The 20,054-nt window shown below is 42.0% G+C and overlaps 1 protein-coding gene across 2 annotated transcripts in view; it reads right to left on the minus strand.

The window, feature by feature from the left end:
* The window catches only part of CDON (cell adhesion associated, oncogene regulated), a 182,210-nt gene that overhangs the window by 144,833 nt on the left and 17,323 nt on the right, over positions 1 to 20,054 (minus strand). For both annotated transcript variants that reach the window (XM_089655125.1, XM_089655124.1), the window contains exon 2: positions 12,354 to 12,413. The gene's annotated coding sequence lies outside the window, so the exon portion shown is untranslated. The remainder of the gene's footprint in view (positions 1 to 12,353; positions 12,414 to 20,054) is intronic.

A 20,054-nucleotide genomic window follows, 5' to 3' on the forward strand; every position in this document is an offset into this window, starting at 1 on the left:
CAGGCCCCAGTGATGGAAATCAAGCCCTAGTGCCAACTCTGACAAAAGGGGGTAATGAGAAACAGGATGGCTTAGCAAGCATACTGGCACAGTTTATACCAGTCGAGGAAAAAAACTGGAAGAGCCCCTTCTTGTGATAGCAAAGAATCATGGTGCCATGCCAATGGTGGCAGCAACTTGCTACTCCCTGCCTCGTGTGGCATTTTGTTGTACATGGGAAATGCAGGATCATTTTCAAATAGGTAGACTGTCATGAAGAAAGAGGGACACCTGGGAAATAGGTGATGGACCACCAGCTATATTGTTCTACAGGGCTACAGAGTATAGGCTTCATTTTTACCATAACATAAAATTGTGGGGGGGAATGCAGAGGAAGAAGCCATGATAATTACCTTCATCCTCCTGCAGTATGGTCACAACCAAGAGGCCATACACAAGCAAACTACTGAATGCAGAGCTTGGACATGTATAGTACTGTAAGTAAAGCATCCATAATTTGGACCACATCATTTATCCATGTTGGTGCTGTAGAGCCCACTCTATCAAAATAAATTATATAGGATACTGTGTATCTGTGCCTGATGCTTTTCTTTTTTTAATCTATTACTAGGTGTAAATTAGCATTGAACACTCACGTACAGTATATAGGTCCTAGATGCAGATTCATTTAATACTGCAAGAAAATCTGTGAAATCACTGATTACGTGAATCATTAACATGAATGAAAAAATGTGCTACGGTGACCATGCCAAGGTTTCTCAACTAGGGTTCCATGGAACCCTAGGGTCCCTCCAGAGGTTGCCTAGGGGTTCCTTGAGCAATGAGCAATTTCTGCCTCTAAGAGAAGTTATAATTGACACAATTGATCTATTTAGCTCTCTGTAAGGGGGTACTTATTCCCAATGACCACAAGTGTATAGAGCATTTCCTCCCACTGACCATCACACTATTGTATCATGAGTTGTAGGTATAGTAATTTTTAGCAGGATTTCCCCAAGACTGGAAACTTATTTCAAGGGTTCCTCTGTGTTGAAAAAGTTGAGAAAGGCTGCACTGTGCTATGATTATGACCACATACAGTTTAGTGTAATAGTGCTTACCATGGAATTTCATTCACAGAAGGAAAGTGGACTGTACCATGTAGATGTGCTTTGTACGGCCTCCATCAAACTCATCTCGAGCCAAACCTGAGCTGCATGTCAGGCCATTCCTGCACCGCAGCCCACCTCTTTGTTTAGGTGAGATCAGAGTTTGGCTAGAGAGCCATTCGCAGGACACCCAAGCTCATCTCTATTTACCAATAACCTTTATTTGATTTGTTAGAGTATTGCAATCTTACTTTCTGTAAAGTCAACATTAGAATATGCAAGGCGAAATGGTGGGCTTTCTTTAAACCAGGCCCTTACTCCACGAAGAGCCTTGATAGTTAGTAAGTTATTACGCTTATCTTGAAAATTTACTGCGTAAGGACAGCAGCCAAGACCACCAGTTAAGAACAAATATTACACTTTGGCTGACGTATAGACGCCAATAATCTGTGCAAAGAGTCAGCCACACGTCTGCAAAGACTGGAGTCTGTACAAGCTATCGGGAGGAGGCCACAATCTGATATTATGCTTCAAGGATGGCAGGATGTCAAAGCACAAGGCAAAAATGAGAAATGCTTTCTCTGAATTGCGGTTTGATGTTTAGCTTTAAAAAAGAAACAGAGAAGAACATGGCTCAGAGCCCCGACTCTGCTTTAAAGAATACCTCTTCCCATCACGATGAGACATGCCACCAATACGGTATAAACAGAATGTGGAGCAAATCACCAGTCTGTATTGGCTTTTGGGAATGCTTTCGCTCCCATCCAAAGTCATTTTAGAGGTAGTTAAAGTGGTATTGAACCAAAAACAAAAATGTAATATAATGCAGTATAACAATTCATAGATGTGGTGGCTGCATTAGTCTTTTTGGGTGTTTTTTTCCCACTGGTCAGTAATACACTTTTTGTCTTAAGGTGTTTTCACTACCTTTTTCCAGCCATTTCTTGTCTACATGCACTCCTCCAGTAGCTACTGCACATCATTTCTTGGGGTGGTTTCCTGATGGTGACCACAGAGGACCATGCCTGTGCAATGCACGTTGGAACAGATGTTTGTAGTCTCTATTGGTAGCCCTTGTGACAGGGTGACAATGTTGGACCACAGCTGGAACACCAGGGAAGACCGTTGTCACCCTATAACAGGAAGTCCCCAAGCAAGGACCTTCATGGGACAATCACCAGGTATTACAAATGAAAGCTGTAGATTTAAAAATATTTTTTTAAATTACTTTTTAAATTACAATAACATGTTAAAGCTAAAGCTTATATGAGATTTAGACGATTGGCTCTACATGTACTTTAAATGAATCTGAAGGGAACAACGTATTTAGTTGCATTTTCTGTAATCATTTAAAGATGGAACTCCAGGTAATCAGTAAAATACACACCTGAAATACTTATACGAGAACTATTTTTTCTACCAAACAATTTGTATGTCTGGTAATCTAGTCCTGAGATTTACCCCTCCCATACTATAGCCTACTGCAGGTAAGCAATGCTACATGGTAACCTCTACACCCCCAGCCTGTGATTGAATCATGAAGGAGCAAGAGTAGGAAGAATAAGCTCATGCTTCCACTCACTCTGCTCTCTTCTGCTCTCAGCATGTTTAGGCTCCATACACACTAGTGTTTTTTTTAAGCTAAAAAAGTGCCAGATAAAAAACGTTGGTAATAGCGTTGTTTCAGTAGCATTTTAGTAGTGTTCAGTTTTTTTTCTGCTGGCAAATCACTTCCAAACACGCACAAGTGTTTTTTTCTACTCCTAGCTAGGCTGAAGTTTAAAAAAACTCTTCTAGCCTACAATAGTATGCATGGACACATAGAATAACACTATTTGCTTCTAGGGGAAGAAAAAAATGCCAATAATTAGCTGCTAGGAGCTTAAAAATAAGCTAGTGTGCATGAAGCCTAGTGCAATCAGATGTGCATGCAGCAGAGTCTGATTGGTCCCTAGAGCTTCCACTCCACAACTGAATTTTATTGAACAGAGCTTTACAAGAGGCTTCTACTCAGGGCTTTTTTTCAATGGGAACACGGGGGAACGCAATTCAGGTACCTCCAGCCAGAATGGCAAGGAGGGTTGGCATGTGCTGGAAGGTCAATTAATGCTGGCTGCTGAGGGATCTATTGTCACTGGTGAGATTTACTTTTGTGTGGCAATCTATTGTTGCTGGGGAGGTCTATTGTTGCTGGTGGGGGTGTATTGTTGCTGGGGGGTCAATTATTCCTGGGAGGGATCTACTGTTGAGGGAGGGGTCTATTGTTGCTAGCTGGACAGTCTATTTATGTTGGCTGCTGTGAGATCTGTTGTTGCTGTTGGGGGTCTATTGTCGATGGGCGGATATTTTGTTGCGGGGGTCCACTGTTGCTTAGGAAATCTATTGCTTCTGGGGGGGGTTCTATTGCTGCTGGATTCGGGGGATCTGTTTTACTGCTTTTCATGTTAACATTAACAAATTCCATGCAAATTACTTAGCACCACAAAATGATACTTGACTCTGTACTCTCTAAAAGGAGCAATACTGAAAGGTGGGTAGGGGGTGAAACCAAGGGACGGTGCTCGAAGGTGGGTGGATGCAGAGACAAGAAGTGACTCAGAAGGGCGGAGTTCTTGCACCTACCTGCTTCCGCCAAGACAAATTCAGGTACTTACATCAATTTTTTAAAGAATGGATAACTTAATTTATTGTGTATTTTGTTTTAAATATCTTCAGTATTTACTGTATTTAGAGTTCAGGTTAAATTTGCATATTAACTATATGTGTATGTATGTACCTGAACCACTAATCTGAAATTACTGGAGGGCCAACTGGGAGGTAAGTGAGACTAGGTAGTCTGCTGTGGACTACAGCATCACTGAAACTGGTAATATTAACAAGCCCTATATCTACTTCTTTTAGACCCCTGACATTCCTACGTAAATAACCATAAAAATGATTATATGTTAGGGCTGCATAACCTTTATCACTTGATAAAGACATCTACCATGACTTTCAATCTTGTAAAGGAAATTCTAAGAATTACAAAATACACTGACTACTGAATGAGCAACTACAAAAGCCCTTGTGGATTCAGCGACACCTGAATTTCTTCATAGGGAAGGAGAACTCTTTATTACAGACTACAAGTTATCGATTTACTTTGACCCCATTGTCCCTTAGATGTCCAGATTACAGGAACCTTTCATACATTTCATCTTCTGTATGGTGATTCTTCCCGGTGTTTCTATCAGTTCCACCTACTTCTGTAATCCTCCTCTGAACATTCCTCTGATGTCAGATTATTACAGATCAAAGGCGACACGTCCCTCATCACAATCATCTGAACTTGGTGGAATGATTTTGTTTTCTACGGAGAACACAGGACACCCTGAGGGCTGGAAATTGAGATAATCCTTTAGAGGTCCCTATTGATTTTGCTGAATTCTGGTTGTCATTTGAAGTTTGATGGGCCAATCTGTCTTCTCTCCTGAGTTTGAACATTATTGCTGAAGAACCATGTCAAACTATTTTTCTATAGGAAGTCACAGACCCCGATACTACTGGAGCCACTTACAAGCTTCATATGACCATCAGCCATGAATGCAGAATCCAACCGCTAGATGACCTTTCATCTGAAAGATTATTTTACAGACATTAATGTTTTTGGTCCATGTGCATGTCTGGTCGATGACATTATCTTACCTTTAGAAATGTCGGCAGTAAATGAATTTACCATGAAAAGGATCTGACGAAACCCTCTAACAACAGGTACCAAAAGATACTCATAAATACCTCTGGTGGCGGGTGGCAGTCTGCCTCCTTCATGGACATAGCAGGCAGCTGGAGCACCCCCTACTAAGTTAAAGAACTGACACACTGACCTTCCGGGCATACCAGACATTGCCCTATTGACTTCACTGTCACTTCCTCCCGATGTGTGGGTAGGGGCCGGTGATCGGATCCTCTCCCACCCTTCAGGTTGCACGGCTGTACCCCTTCACTCCCAGGGGTATCAGGAGGATGGCCCAGCTTCTCCAAGGGCTCAACAGTCAGGTGGCATCACTGAAAGTGTTACTCTCTCACCACATCTAATATGTTACCCAAGGAACTCACACAGAGGCTGCATGTAGATAAACGTCTTCTTCACTGAACATTCGCAGCATATAACAGTCAATCAGGCCTTGGGCCAAACACAGTTCAACAGAACCAGTCATTATTTCCATAGGGTTGGTGAGGTATCCCTTGTGCCCATCCCCAGGGGAAACCCTCCAGGTGGAAGGAACTGGGTAAAGTCTCTGCTCCAAGATGTTGCTCTCCTTCAGGGCTCTCCTTGTCATAGCCAGCAGCAAAATACCCACTCTAGACTCCTCCACACTATTTAAGAGATCCCGCCAGAAAGGAAATGAACTCATCCTCCTTCCTGGATGGATTTAATAAGGAAACACTCTTAAGTGGGCCACATAAGTGGGCCCAGTCTTAACCTACCTGCACCTTTTGATGTCTGAAAAACTGTTTATCCATGGAGCCACTAAACTTAAACTTACTTTGTATAGCTATCCTCCATTCAGCTTAAAGTCAAACCTCTGGAAAGCCCACTTCAGCCCTATGCAGCCAAATAGATAGGTGCCACCGTTGTGTTTTGTTATTAAAGTTTGTTATATATGAGATTTTTTTTCAGTTTTAAATAACCCCAGACCACTTAAGTATTATCATATCTTCTATGGTCTGTTAGTCACGAATCTGCTTCTCACTTTCCCTTCATTACCATTGTATGGCCTGCCTCTTAACCATCAGTGTTCATCTACGTTATGACCATTATTGAAACACTGAGCTAAGGGACTAATGCTGCATTCACACCTGAACAGAGCGATTTTCAGGAGTTTTTTTAAGCGTATTTGAGTGTTTATGTGTGCAAATATGAGCATTTTAGAAGCATGTGTTAGAAAGTGTGTATATAGCCAAAAGTTGTTTAGTTTTTTATTAGGTAGGAAAGGGATAGAACAGCCCTTTTCAGCCTTTTCAACACAGAGGAACCCTTGAAATACCTTTCCATTCTCAGGGAGCCCCTGCTAAAAATTACTATATCTACAGCTCATGATACATTAGTGGGACGGTCAGTGAGAAGAATGCTCCTTACACTTGTGGTCTTTGGGAAGAATTACCCTCTTACAGATAGCTACAAGGATCAATGATGTCAGTGGGAACTTATCCAAGAGGCAGAAACTGCTCTTTGCCCAAGGAACCCCTAGCAACCTCTGGAGGAACCTTAGTGTTACATGAAACCCTGGTTGAGAAACCCTGGGTTATAACTTCTATCATGTTTTCATTGCTGTGAGCCCACACTGGGTAGATTCACCCTCTCTATTCAACCTGGTTAATTGGAACAAAAAGTGATGGCAAATCCATTTTGAAATTGTCACCTCAACACGAGGTGAGGGAACATGACTGAGATCATCTGTTTTGGTGACAACTCTGCAGCAGGGGAATTTCCCTTAACATGGAGAGATTTCCCTTTACTTCCAATTGCATCCCAGGGACAGGAAGTGGAGTGAAAACTATTAGCTGGACACAGATAACAAAACAATTAAAAGAGTTTTTAACCCTTCCCAACTCAACCCAAAAACAAGAAAGTTGTTAATAAAATTAATATTTATATAAGCAAAGGTGCCAACATTCAGCTATATTTTACTATGTTTAAACATCTGCAGGGCAGCTCAGCATAACTGTTGTTTGATGTAACAAGCCAACTAAGGGGACTATTGAACAGGATGTCAGCTGTGTGCAGAAAACTCCATCCCTACATTCACAGCTGTCCAGGAGCACTGGGCTTGTAGTTCCACAGCAGCTGGACTCCGGAGGCTGGCTATCCTTCTTCTAGATCCTGCCAAGCTTGGCTGGCACACTCCGATACCCCTGCTCCGGAGCCTAGTATTCCTGGAAATTACTTTGGAATTGGCAGATGGGATTTGTGGTCACAAAATAAAACCACAGTAAGGTATTACTCTAGTGAATTTGGCCTGTTTCCTTCTTGAGGATTAGATTAAATTTATAACTGAATTCTTTTATAAAAGACCTGTCGACACATACATCTCTGCTTCAATTAAAAAATATCACTAGTTGTGGAACAAGAACGTTTTGCAGGGAGTTCAGCACCAATGAGGTTTATGTAAAAATACCAATGCCTACTATTAAGGATGTCTGAAAGCCTTACATATGTAGGAGTCTGATTACCCTAACTGCAGTGTCCTCCAAACTGGCGATAACCAAGATGTCTAAAGGGCATAAACCTTATGTGTATTCTACAAAAAAAAAAAAAAAAAAACAATGCGTAGCTCATTTTACAGACCACCAACTATATTAAGAGGATGATTTTTTTTTACATTATTCAGAGGAATTATTCTGTAGAAAGAAGTGTGTTTAGGGCTAATCTACCAGGAAGACTTTTTCAGGCCCTCCTTGCACAATCAAATATCAGGACCCGTCAACTGCTCTACATATACTGGTCATTTACTGCTAATGGCAGCTAAACCTTGGATCAGCCTTTCTCAACCTTTTCAACACAGAGGTACCTTTAAAATAACTTTCCAGTCTCAGGGAACCCCTACTAAAATTACTATATCTACAACTCATGATACATTAGTGTGATTGTCAGTGGGAAGAATGCTCCTTACGCTTGTGGTCATTGGGAAATTACCCTCTTATCTGAGAGGCAGAAACTGCTTATTGCTCAAGGAACCCCTGACAAACCCTGCCATAAATTAAATCTATGTATATAATGTAGACTGTATATAATAAGGACTGTATAATGTATATAATAAAGACTGGGTTACCCAACCCTACTTGGATACAGTCATTTAAAAATTCTAAAATTATTGGCCAAAAAAGAGCAATATAGACTTCAAGCTTGTGAATTATGTGAGGAATGGTGAAAATTGCACAGCTTGACTGCTTACATGGGTGGATGTGTTCATTATATGATCGGATTTTCCAGACTGCCCATTTGACACCCAACTGGATATTAGTTTCGAGAGCCATTTTGACCCCATATAAAGGCCATCTGCTGATAGATCCTACTATATTATATTTGAAGTTAATTACAGTTATGAAGGGACTTTTTTTTAAGGTTGTGTTGCTTTCTGCCCTCCACGGGACATAGCACTGTTTACACCACACTGCCTCTAAATTTTATGAGCCATACATAAAATTTGTTCTGTGGATTTGGGATGTTCTGGACATGTAGTCTTACAGATACAACCAGTCCTTTGAGGACAACCATAATGCTGATGCAGTCCTCAATTAAATTGAGCTTGACACCTTGGAAATCCAAAATTGAGATTTCCGTGTTTGGGTGGACTAACCCTTTAAGTGTAAAATTACTTCATCTTTGCTGGCACGTGTAGGGTCAGGCCAAAATGGGCTGTGCATGTGAGCTGTTGTTTAAAAAATATTTCATTGACTTTATCTTAGGAAAATGTTTTCATTACCTTTGCACCTTTTGTCGCTTTTCGCCAATCTCTTAAATTCCTGGAACGTTACTGGAAAGCTAATTATAGTTGAATACCCCAAATTGTTTTACAGAAAGCGGTTAGAAGTGGCATTTAATGTGGAAAGTATTGTACAGCTGTGATATTTTAGGAGAGACCAGAGTCCCATAAAGCCTCCCTTCTCCAGCTGCTCGTTTAATTAAAACACGTACTGGCTGCTTCTCGCTCATTCTTTTGCAATGTGCTCAGGCGGACGGTAGAGGCAGGGTCACCGGGGACGGAAGATCAACCAGGGCTGATAGCGAGAGTTGCTGAACGTCGCCCGGGGGAACTGCAGAGAATGAAATCTGTAGTCGGCATGTGCTAATACCGGACACAGCGAATTCCCGCAGTACAAGTGTCCTTGTCTGGCCGGACTCACTTTACAAGCATCTATAGTCAGGAGCTCATGTTCAAACTTGCAGTGACAAAAACAAAATCTGCACAAAAGAGCTATAAGTGAACCAGCTATGACTGCATTTAGATACTCAGTTTTAAAACAATAGATATCTGCCCCCTTATTGATCTTCTACTTTGTTTAATTCTGATTCTTCAGCTTGAGAGTCAGCAGGGAGAGATCACCTGAAGTCTAACAATTGCTGCCCTGTCAATTGCCTGACTGTGCAGCCTCATTGGGGGGGATTTACTACTAACTGGTGCACACAGAATCTGGTGTAGCTACTCATAGTAACCAGTCAACTTCCAGGTTTTAGGCTAGATTCACACTAGCCCACATGCTGTAATGAGATTCCCGCACCTGCAACCACTTGCAACTGCATTGTGTTCCTCTTGTGAGATGCGCAGGGGTGCCTTTCATTCTGCAGCACAATCTCAGTGTGATAGTGGGTGCGGGAACCACGCAGAAACTACATGGTCGAAAAAGACCATGCCATTTCCGTGCAGATGCGTTTTTGGAAAAGGTGCATGCATGCAAATCAATGGGCTGCCGTGTCCGCTGCAACGTGGGCTGCACGGCTTGCACTAGTGTGAACCAGGGGTCATTGCCAAAGCTTAACTGAACAAGCTGACAAGTTAAAGGCTGATTGGTTGCTATGCGTAGCTACACCAGATTCTGTGTGCATCAGTTTTAGTAATTCTCCCCCATTGTCTCCCAGCTTCTGTTCGAGAATAACAGTATGTAATACCAGAGCCTGTAGTAAGGAGGAAAGTGCACAATAATAATGATTTAAAGCTTAACTCCAGCCAAATCGAGTTATATTGTTTTGAATAGAACAGGAAGCAAGCAGACATTTAATCTCCCCAACAGACCCCCTTAAGCTGCAAAGACAGCCAGACGGAGTTGCACATATAAACTGTAAAAAAACACACAGGAAGGAAAATGACTTATGCATCACCACCATAAAAATGTTGGAGCTCTGACGTAGGGGGTACGACCCCTGAAACGCGTAATCTTTGTGAGTATATCAACAGATCCTTATTTAATAAAACGTTTTATGGCGGTGATGCACTAGGTGTTTGCTACTTCCTGTGTGTTTTTTACAGTTTATCGAGGATTCTGCAATCTGAGAAGGGCTGCACTGGACGAAGGATTACGTCGATGCCATTGGATATGCTGCTGCGTGAGCAATTGAGTGTTTTTATATGTACTTTGGGAGCTGTGCATGTGTAGAGATTGTGATGCTTTGCGGCCACAGCAAAAATTCTCCCCACACCATATTCAGCCGCCAAATGTGAAAGGGGCCACACTGCAGCCACTCTGAAAATGCATGCACTGTGGTTACGCATGTGGTGGTACAGCATTTACAAGGTTAAAAAAGGCAGCATGGAGGCAACATATCGCCTCCTCACCGCTTGTCAAAGGCCTATGAAAAGCAATCTACCCTTACAGAGGGGTAGCAAGGGCTGCCGTTAGTGTATACCTAGCCATAGAGCCATGGTGGTCAACTTTCCTGATATGGGGGCCTGAAATGTGGCATCACCAAAGGGCACATGTAACATTCAGTGAATGTAATACTTAGAAAGCAGCTAGAGACTACAGATATACAAAATGAGATGGTGAGAGATTGGGGGCACGCAACAAGAGATGGTCAGAGACTGCAGACATGCTACAGGAGGCAGTCATAGAGTGTGAACAAGATATAACAGTTGTTGGAGACCGGGGAAGTGGTTCAGTACATGGTCAGAGATGGTAAACATGATCTAGGAGTTGTTGGAGATTGGGGCCACACGTTACATGACGTTACATACACTGCTAAAGATCACTACTATGACAGCCTTTTAACAAATCAGTGTTTCCAAAAGCTCCTTACAGCTTCCTCAATTACTTGTTCCACATTTGCCATTTAAAAGATCAAAGAGAAAAAATACATAAAAAAAGTAAAAATTTCCACTGGCTTGGCTGAAAGTCAAGTAGTGTGTGGCCCTGTTGGCTTTTGTCAAAGAAATCAACTACCTGTGTCTTATTGGGAAGATCTTCCTTAGCTTTCTGTCCCAAAGTCACAACAGGAAATGAAGTAAAATCTCCCCAAAGCAAGAAAAAACCCTCTTAGATGGTTTTGAGTAGAACAGATTCCCATATTGGAAAATTTCACCAAAGTGACAACTGTGAAGTCATGGATTTCTCATCCATTTCCTTCATCTGATGATGGTCAAAGGGACAAACAGGAGGGGGAAAGCTCCCCTTTGTTAGGACACAGACAGCAACAATAAAACTGATTACAGATGTACACGCCAAAAAAAATTTGTTTTGTTTCAGATTCATATGTTAAGTTAATGATTTAGTTTTGTCATATTCATTATGTTAGAACGATTCCTTTTGGGAATCTGTTTTGAATATTCGGATTTGTTTATATTCGTTTCTCTGAATTGAGTTGTATTTTTGGATGTTATTTCAGAAGATTGGCTATATTTGTTTTAATCGTGTTATTTCATTATTTCAGGAGATTACTTATGCACTCTGAGAAATCCCTGCTAATCCAACCCACAAAGAGAAATGGAATGAGCAGATTGGATGATATTAACTGGTGTTCCAAGCATCTGAAAGAATCAAATGGAACAATATTCATTTTGGATTAATTCGTTATGTTATGATTATTATCTTATTTCACTTTTATACCTTACTGTATTAAAAACAGTAAGGTATAAAAGTAAAATAAGATGATTCCTACTTATTGTGTTTGGGTTGGATGGAGGTGGATCCATCCGAATCTCTGAATCATAACATCATGAATGAATCCAAAATGAATTTTGTTCCATTTGTTACTTTCAGATGCACGCGAGCCCAGTCAATATCGTCCATTTATTGTGTATTTATTGCAATATGTTTCAATTTCATACATAGTACATTTTTTATAATAATAAAAAATACGTGAATGGCAAAAAAAATCTTCTGATCATCCAAGAGTCAAAGACTACTATGCCGTTCTCATCTAAAAACAAAAGGATCCAAATCAACTTGGATCATTCATGATGCCATGATGTTATTTTGGATGCTTCAAAAATGAGCAAAAGGCCCAAATTATTGCATCATGTCATCCGAATGAAACAAATGAATACAAATTAATTTGTTGTTTTCGTTATCATTAATTTTGGATTAATTGAAATTTGTTGCCATTGTGATTCAGATTAATCTGAATAATGCAAATTGTGTCTGAATTTCGACTCATAATGAAAGGAATCGTACTTGTCTAAAACTGATCAGGGTTTGCGCATGCTATCCAAAGCTAAAATATATTGGCTTTAGATATACCCAGCTATACATTCAATAGCAGAAAATGACTACTGTATAAGTAATACTCACTATTCAGCCTTGTTCAGATGTCTGATTTCTGTGTCACTTCTGCAGCATTCACCCATTTGTCTGTAAAAATGGTTAAAAAGGTATTTTTAATGACGTATATCAACCAAAGATGCAATTGTGGTCTCTAATACCATACAACTGATAAATTTGTAAAATCATGCCTCAGTCATAAATTGTATTGTGTGAATCACACAATATATAATCGGTTAGTCACCAAGCTATCAGGGCCCATGACTTATAATAAAAGAGAACCTGTCATACCTTTCCTAGTATAACACAATGGAACAAGAGCAGGCTCCTGAGCTATACCTTTTTATTATTAGCTCAAATCCAATTCTGCGAGTCCACAGGTACACTTCAAGCAACTCTTCGTTAAGAACTGAGTCAAGGAGTGCGAAAAGGCCTCAGACAAGTTTGTTTCTTACAACGAGGTCTCCTCAGTTCCTCAATGTATATGGTAGACGTACAAATCTTCCAAACGTTTACATTCCCGCTCACACACGGCAGGTCTACATTGCCTTTTATAGGCTGAAACCTCACACGGTTATTGTAAACAGGCCTGGGTTAGGCTTGGCAGTGGGTACTATCTGACACCAGGGCCATTTAACTCTTCATCAGATAAACCAAACTTCAGAAAGAATCGCGCCACCAGCACATCTACAGGAAGGTGTCCCATCGAACAGCCGTAGGTCATGGTCTAAAGATCTGTTATAGCTCTCTGACATTATAGCTCTCTGACATATACTGAGAGGGAGGCCAATGAAATATTCGACTTTGTAAAAGTGATTACCAGCTAGTTTCACTATGGCTATACAGTAAGCGGGGGGTTGATTTACTAAAGGCAAATAGACTGTGCATTTTGGAAGTGTAGTTGCTCCAGAGCTTAATAAATGAGATGAGGCTTCACTTTGCAAAGAATACCCAATTGCATGCAAGAAAAAATAAAAAAAACTGTATTTTTGCTTGCACATGATTGGATGGTGGAAATCAGCAAAGCTTTTCACATTTACTAAGCTCTGGAGCAGAGGCCCTTGCAGAGTGCAACTGAACTCTATTTGCCTTTAGAAAATCAACCCCAATGTGTCAGTTTTGTCCAATGAGAATCGTTAAAGCTGCTTGTAAAAATATGTTCTCATTACCAGTGTCTCTAATGGTATCACTCACCATGGAACACGTGTCTGTAGTTCTCCATCGCACCAAGACAAAACTGAACATTTCTTATTAGAGAACAAAAAAACTTAAAACTAAAAAAAAATTATGTATTAGAAATATTACTTCAAAATTATTTTAAAACCAGACCAAATGGTCAAGTTGGGCTTTGAAGTACATCTATAGTGACAAATGAACATACAATACTAATATGGAGTCTGTATGTTACATGGAAATGCTAATGAAATAGCTGATGCAATGGCATTGTCAACTCTGAGGCTCTTCCAGGGAAATTTCAATGGAACAGAGATGGCTGATTTCATGACATCATCTTACAGTATACACATTTACCAAAAAGCTGAATGTTATTAAAGTTAGAGGGTGAATGTTGTATAGGGAGTGTCATGGACAGAGGTCTAAATCCACTGAGTAAAGGATTGTCCAGGTGACTCAGCAGCAGAGGTTACTGAAGGTAGAGCATAGCAGGATAGATGACTGCACAAAAATATAGGTGTCACGGAGGTGCACAGTGCACACTGGGGTCAGTAGATGATGCAGGATGTTTTGGAGTGCAGTGGAGTCTCAGAGTGCACTGGAGTCAATGGATGGCATAGGATACTCTGGGGTGCACTAGAGTTTCTGGATGAACAGGGGTGCATCTGGGCGCTAGATGACACTGAATGCTCTGGAGTGCACTGAAGGGTGTGCAGGGTGCATTGGGGGTCAATATATCACACTGGCTATTCTGGGGTATAGTACAGTCTTGAGGTGCACAGGGGATCCATTTGGGTCACTAGATGACATTAGATGTTCTGGAGTGCACTGGAGCCATGAAACGCACAGGAGGTCACTGGGGTCACTAGATGTTGATGGATGTTATGGGGATACACTGGAGAGTTGATGAAATAAGTTCTAAGGAAAAGTGGAGTCTTGGGGAACACATGGGTGCACTGGTGTCAGAGGTACTGCGGACACTGACAGCCGAGCAGTAAGGAAAGTACTGATGAAGCAAAAGGACGCAGGTAAGAGTTGCAGCATGGAGCTCAGCTTAGCTGTTGCAATGCATTGCTATGCCATGTGCCATGTGTTGCTTTGCAGTGTAAAAAGCTGTGCAGTCACCTGACTGGCCATGGTGCCTGATACTGGATCCCCGGAGAGGTAAATGTGACAGGGAGAGTAAAGTCAGTTTTCAGTTAGAGTTGCTGTATATACACTGAAGTAATTTCTGATGGGTCTTTCACATTGTTTATCTGTGTGTTATTTTATGTTTTTTTTAAATATAGAGATTTCAGTCCAGCCGCAGCCTGCCATAGACTTCGACAGGCTGCAGGCAGCATGGCTGGATTCTGCAACTGTCCCTCCTGGGCACACTAAAATGTCAGGAGGGATGCACAGGAGCTAGACACCCCCTTTGTGCCCAAAGCAGGAAGCAGAGCCTGAGCATGTAATGAGCAAATATGTCTGCCCTGTGTATAGGCATAATGCAAGGCTTGTAAAACATTAAGGTATAACTCCATGCTTCTCAAGACATCAGCAAACCAGCCAGAAGATTGCAGGAAAAAAATAGCATGCGGAAAGGTATTTTAAAAAAAGTTTGAAGAAGGGAGGAGGGGAGAGAGGCCAGAAGGTAGGGTGGGTGGGGGAAAGTGAAGTTGGGCTTTAACACACCAATAAGGCCTCGTTCATGGACTGCATACTACAGCACACACCCATGCAAAGGCTATGTCTTCCTGCATGGGATGCACAGGTGTTCCATGCATCCCCATAAAGGTAGCTGCATTCATGTCTATTGGGACACAGAGGCTGCACAGACATAACTCCTGCTCCCAATTTGATATCCATGTGGGTGCATAGAACTGAATGCAGACAGTGTGCATCTGAAGCCGTGCACTTTCACCCACATGGATTGGGACCAGTGGCTGTGTCCATGCAGCCTCTCCATCCCTAAACACATGAATGAAACTTTCTGTACGGGGATGTATAGAACAATTGCACATTCCCATACGGGTTATCGTAGCCCTCGTATGGGTGTATGCTATAATAATCCCGTGCAGGGCTGCTGTTAGAAACCATGGGGCCCCATACAGCCAACCTGACAGGGCCCCGCCAAGAAAACACAGTTTACTGTGCTTCAGTTATGAATGAACACAGTGAGTGATTGGTACTGATCACTCATTGCGTTTATTCAGGAAAGAAAGGAGCTGATAAATGTGACATATTTACTGGACCCTTCCCCCACTCTCCATCCTGAAGGATTCTACTTGTGTTCTTGCAGCTGCCAGTGGTAAGGAGAGGAGGGAAAGTGGCAACTCTGTGGGTGGTGGGGGTACATAGGGGGGCCTGGGCATCAGGGAAAACGTATGCTGCACAGGAAGGGTGATGGGTACGGCGGGGTGGCAATGACTGGAAAGCCAGCAGGAGGGAGAAGAGAAGAAACCAGCTTCCAGCTGCTGTAGAGAGAGCCATACAGGGTTTCAGTAATTGCCCCCCTCCCACCGATCACCCTGCCGATCACCTTCCCTGCCCGCATCCAATTCACCGTGTTGCCTGGGCCCCCCTGCTGGCCTGGGCCCCGTACAGGAGGACTGGTGGTACCCCCTTATCCATGGCCCTGATCCTGTGTGAATGAGGCCTAAGAATATTCACAGGAATCTGATCTCTGTTACATCTGTATAGCTGAAAAAAGTGAAAAAATATGAATGTTAGCTAAATATTGTTCCTTACATTTTACCTCCTGTCTTCTGTAAATATTGAAGTGACAGATTAAAATTGGAGCAACGCTGGATCAGTAACCTATGGTGGGTAGCTGGATTCCTTCACGTATAACTAAAGGCTAAATGTTTTATTTTTTTAGTTTTGGATAGGGTGGAGAGGGACTAGAACACCTGCCAGTTTTTACTGCTGTCTGTCTCCCTGGCAGGAGATAAATCCTCTCTATTTGCCCTTTTTTTTCTATTATCATTGAAAGTGAAAGTAAAGAAAATCCCAATTTTTGGGTTGTCCCCAGAAAAGTAATAGAGGGGAGATCCAGGGGCAGACTGACCATTTGGAAACTCGGGCACTGCCCGAGGGCCCGGGGTCAGTAAGGGGCCCCATGAGATCCCCCTGGTACCTTTTTCATAGGCTTTTTTGAGTTTGGGCAAGGACACAGGGGCCCCATGATCCCCTATTGCCTGGGGGCCCCATGAGTTGTCAGTCTGCCTCTGGGAAGATCTTCCCATGGGGACATAGTTCTAGTGACCTGGGGGTCACCAAGGAATTCCCTTAATTTGCATGTTTGGCTATGAGACAGGAAGCAAAGGGAACTCTCCTCAAAGGGACACAGGGCATCTGACAAGGATTATAACCCCCCTTACTCTATCCAAAATGGAAAAAGGTTTTACCTATAGCTCTACTTCAATTTAAACAACAAAAAACCCTGATTGGTGACTATAGATACCTGCCCTGCTTCTGCTGCAGTGTTGTTATTGTAACCCCATTGTGAACAACAATGATGACAACACCTGGTGCCCACTTACCCCATCATTATGGTCCTCAGCCAATCAAAGGGTCCAAGCAAACAAATATATACATAGATGAAATACATATAAGAGAGCTGTTTTTTTTTTTTTATTTATGTCCATTCGGTCCTGGTATTTATACAGCTCTGCTGCACAGCCCTGTCTGGCAGGAGACCTGATTTTTCTACTGCAGTTAACTAACTCAGCCTTTCTCAACCAGGTTGCCCTGGCACCCTGGGGTGCCTTGAGGTATCTTTAGGGGTGTCCTGGCAAAATATCCAAAAATTGCCCAAAACTTGTATACAAGCCAGTGGGTGGGACAAGTCTGCCTTTTAGTTACACAAAGCCACAGGTTTTCATTGTGCAGCATTACAAACTACTAGCCGCCGGCATCCTGACAACCAATGACATCGTCAGTTGATAATGAGGATGTCAGCTGCCTGACCCTCCCCCGCCCCTCTCAGTCAGTGCTGGGGTCACATTAGCTCGGTGATGGAGAAAAACTGAAGGAGAGGAGAAACACTGGAATACTAGTCAGTACCAGTGCGCAAAAGTGTATTTGCTTTGGAAGAATAAATCACCTCCAATGTTGGGTGTCCTACACATGTGTGGATGTTGCTGTGGTATATAAGGCTATTAGAATAGTTTTTCACATTTTAGAATGGGGTGCTTCAGGACTGTCCATCATTGTAAAGGGTGCCTCAGGACCAGGGGCGGACTGACCATTTGGAAACTGGTCAGTAGGGGGCCCCATGAGATGCCCCTGGTACCTTTTTCATAGGCTTTTTTGAGTTTGGGCAAGGACACAGGGGCCCCATGATCCCCTATTGCCCGGGGGCCCCATGAGTTGTCAGTCCGCCCCTGCTCAGGACTGTCCATAATTTTAAAGAGTGCCTTGACTGACAAAAGGTTGAGAAACACTTACAGGTTCTGTCCCTCCCCCTAAGCTGTAACTGGACAGTGAATGAAAAGGCATCAGACCGATTAGTTCATCTCTCTTTCACTCTGTTCTCTCCTCCTATCAGCATCCTCAGTGCCCTGCAATAAAACTGACTGGTTCCTTGTGCTTTGTTTCACTCCCCCAATCTAACATTATGTCAGAGTCAGGAACTTTACACTTCTTTCATTAAAAAAATTGTTTGATGTTGTATTCATGTCTTTTCAATCTGCCTGAGGTTCAGTTTCAAACAAATACTATATCTTATAAAAGGTAATATAATCCCCAGATTTGCACGTCCTGAGTGCAGCCCTGTAATGTGCTGTCTAACAATGTTATCATATGCATTTCAGCACCTTGTTCCAGCTGAGCCTGACATGCCTGGCCTGCACTAATCCTGACCATACAAATCAGCTGCAGTGTCCTTGAGTCCAGGCGCTGTATGTACAGTTGTGTTTAAAGGTATTATCCCCCCTGACCTTCTGCTGCTCTATAGCACCGGGTAACCCAGCTGGGACTGACAAAAATGTCATCAGTGGTGTCCAGACTGATTCCAGGTGGATGCCTAACTACTGTATGTTAAATACAACATTTCTTAATGTATACAATTTAAAGTAAATAAAAACCATTTGCTCCCTTTGGTCTGTTAAACATAGAATTAATAGCATTTGTTATATTTGTTTGATAAGAAATGTTAAAATACATCATTGTATTGTTACAGCCAACATATCGATCCATAGTTGTGCTGCAGTGCAATCAATACGGTACACTGACAGGAGGACAGAGCAGTGTGACCGAGAGATGAGCTCATCAGTCTGCTGCTTCTAATATCATTGACATTGTCCAATCACATAGTGGGGGTAGGGAAAAGATAAAAATTAGGTCTCCTGCCCTCCCAGACAGGGCTGTACTGTGTAAAAGAGCTATTTAATTCTTAGGACTGGATGGACAGAAATTATATAATTATTTCAGGTACTTATATAGAGCCGTCAATTTACGTAGCTATTTACATATATATTGTACATTCACATCAGTCCCTAACCCTCAAGGGGCGTACAATCTAAGGTCCCTAACTCACATTCATACATACACATAATAGGGCTAATTTAGACAGAAGCCAACCCACAGGAAACACACACAGGCACAGGGAGAACATGCAAACTCTAGGCAGGTGGAGCCATGGTTGGGAAAAAAAAACATCTAAGCCCGGCTACATTTTTCAAAAAACACATCTGAAGTCTCCCAAAAGCATGTGGGAAAATGTGTTTTGGTCTGATGAAACCAAGGTTGAACTTTTTGGCCATAATTCCAAAGATATATTTGGCACAAAAACAACACTGCACATCACCAAAAGAACACCATACCCACAGTGAAGCATGGTGGTGGCAGCATCATGCTTTGGGGCTATTTTTATGCAGCTGGAACTGGGGCCTTAGTCAAGGTAGAGGAAATTATGAACAGTTCCAAATACCAATCAATATTGACACAAAACCTTCAGGCTTTTGCTAGAAAGCTGAACATGAAGAGAAACTTCATCTTTCAGCATGAAAACAACCCAAAGCATACATCCAAATCAACAAAGGAATGGCTTCACCAGAAGAAGATGAAAGTTTTGGAATGGCCCAGCCAGAGCTCAGACCTGAATCCGATCAAAAATCTGTGAGGTGATCTGAAGAGGGCTGTGCACAAGAGATGCCCTCCCAAACTGACAGATTTGGAGTGTTTTTGCAAGGAAGAGCGGGAAAATATTGCCAAGTCAAGACGTACCAAGCTGATAGACTCCTCCCCAAAAAGACTGAAATCAAAAGATGCTTCAACAAAGTATTAGTTTAAGGGTGTGCACACTAATGCAACCATATTATTTTAATTTTTAATTTTTAGTTCCCTCCACCTAAAAGATTTCAAGATTGAAGATTGTTTTTCAATTGAGTTGTAAAGTTTATAGGTCACATTAAAAGGTGGAAAAAGTTCTGAAATGATTTTTCTTTGTCTCATTTTTTTACAACACAGAAACCTGACATTTTAACAGGGGTGTGTAGACTTTTTATATCCACTGTAAGTGCAGCACAATGATGATGACAAATGACCGATGACTTTTGAAGGATGCATCATAGA

This window comes from Staurois parvus, unplaced genomic scaffold, assembly GCF_062004578.1.
Source record: "Staurois parvus isolate SC_StPar_1 unplaced genomic scaffold, SC_StPar_1.0 ptg000820l, whole genome shotgun sequence".
Lineage (NCBI taxonomy): Eukaryota > Metazoa > Chordata > Amphibia > Anura > Ranidae > Staurois > Staurois parvus.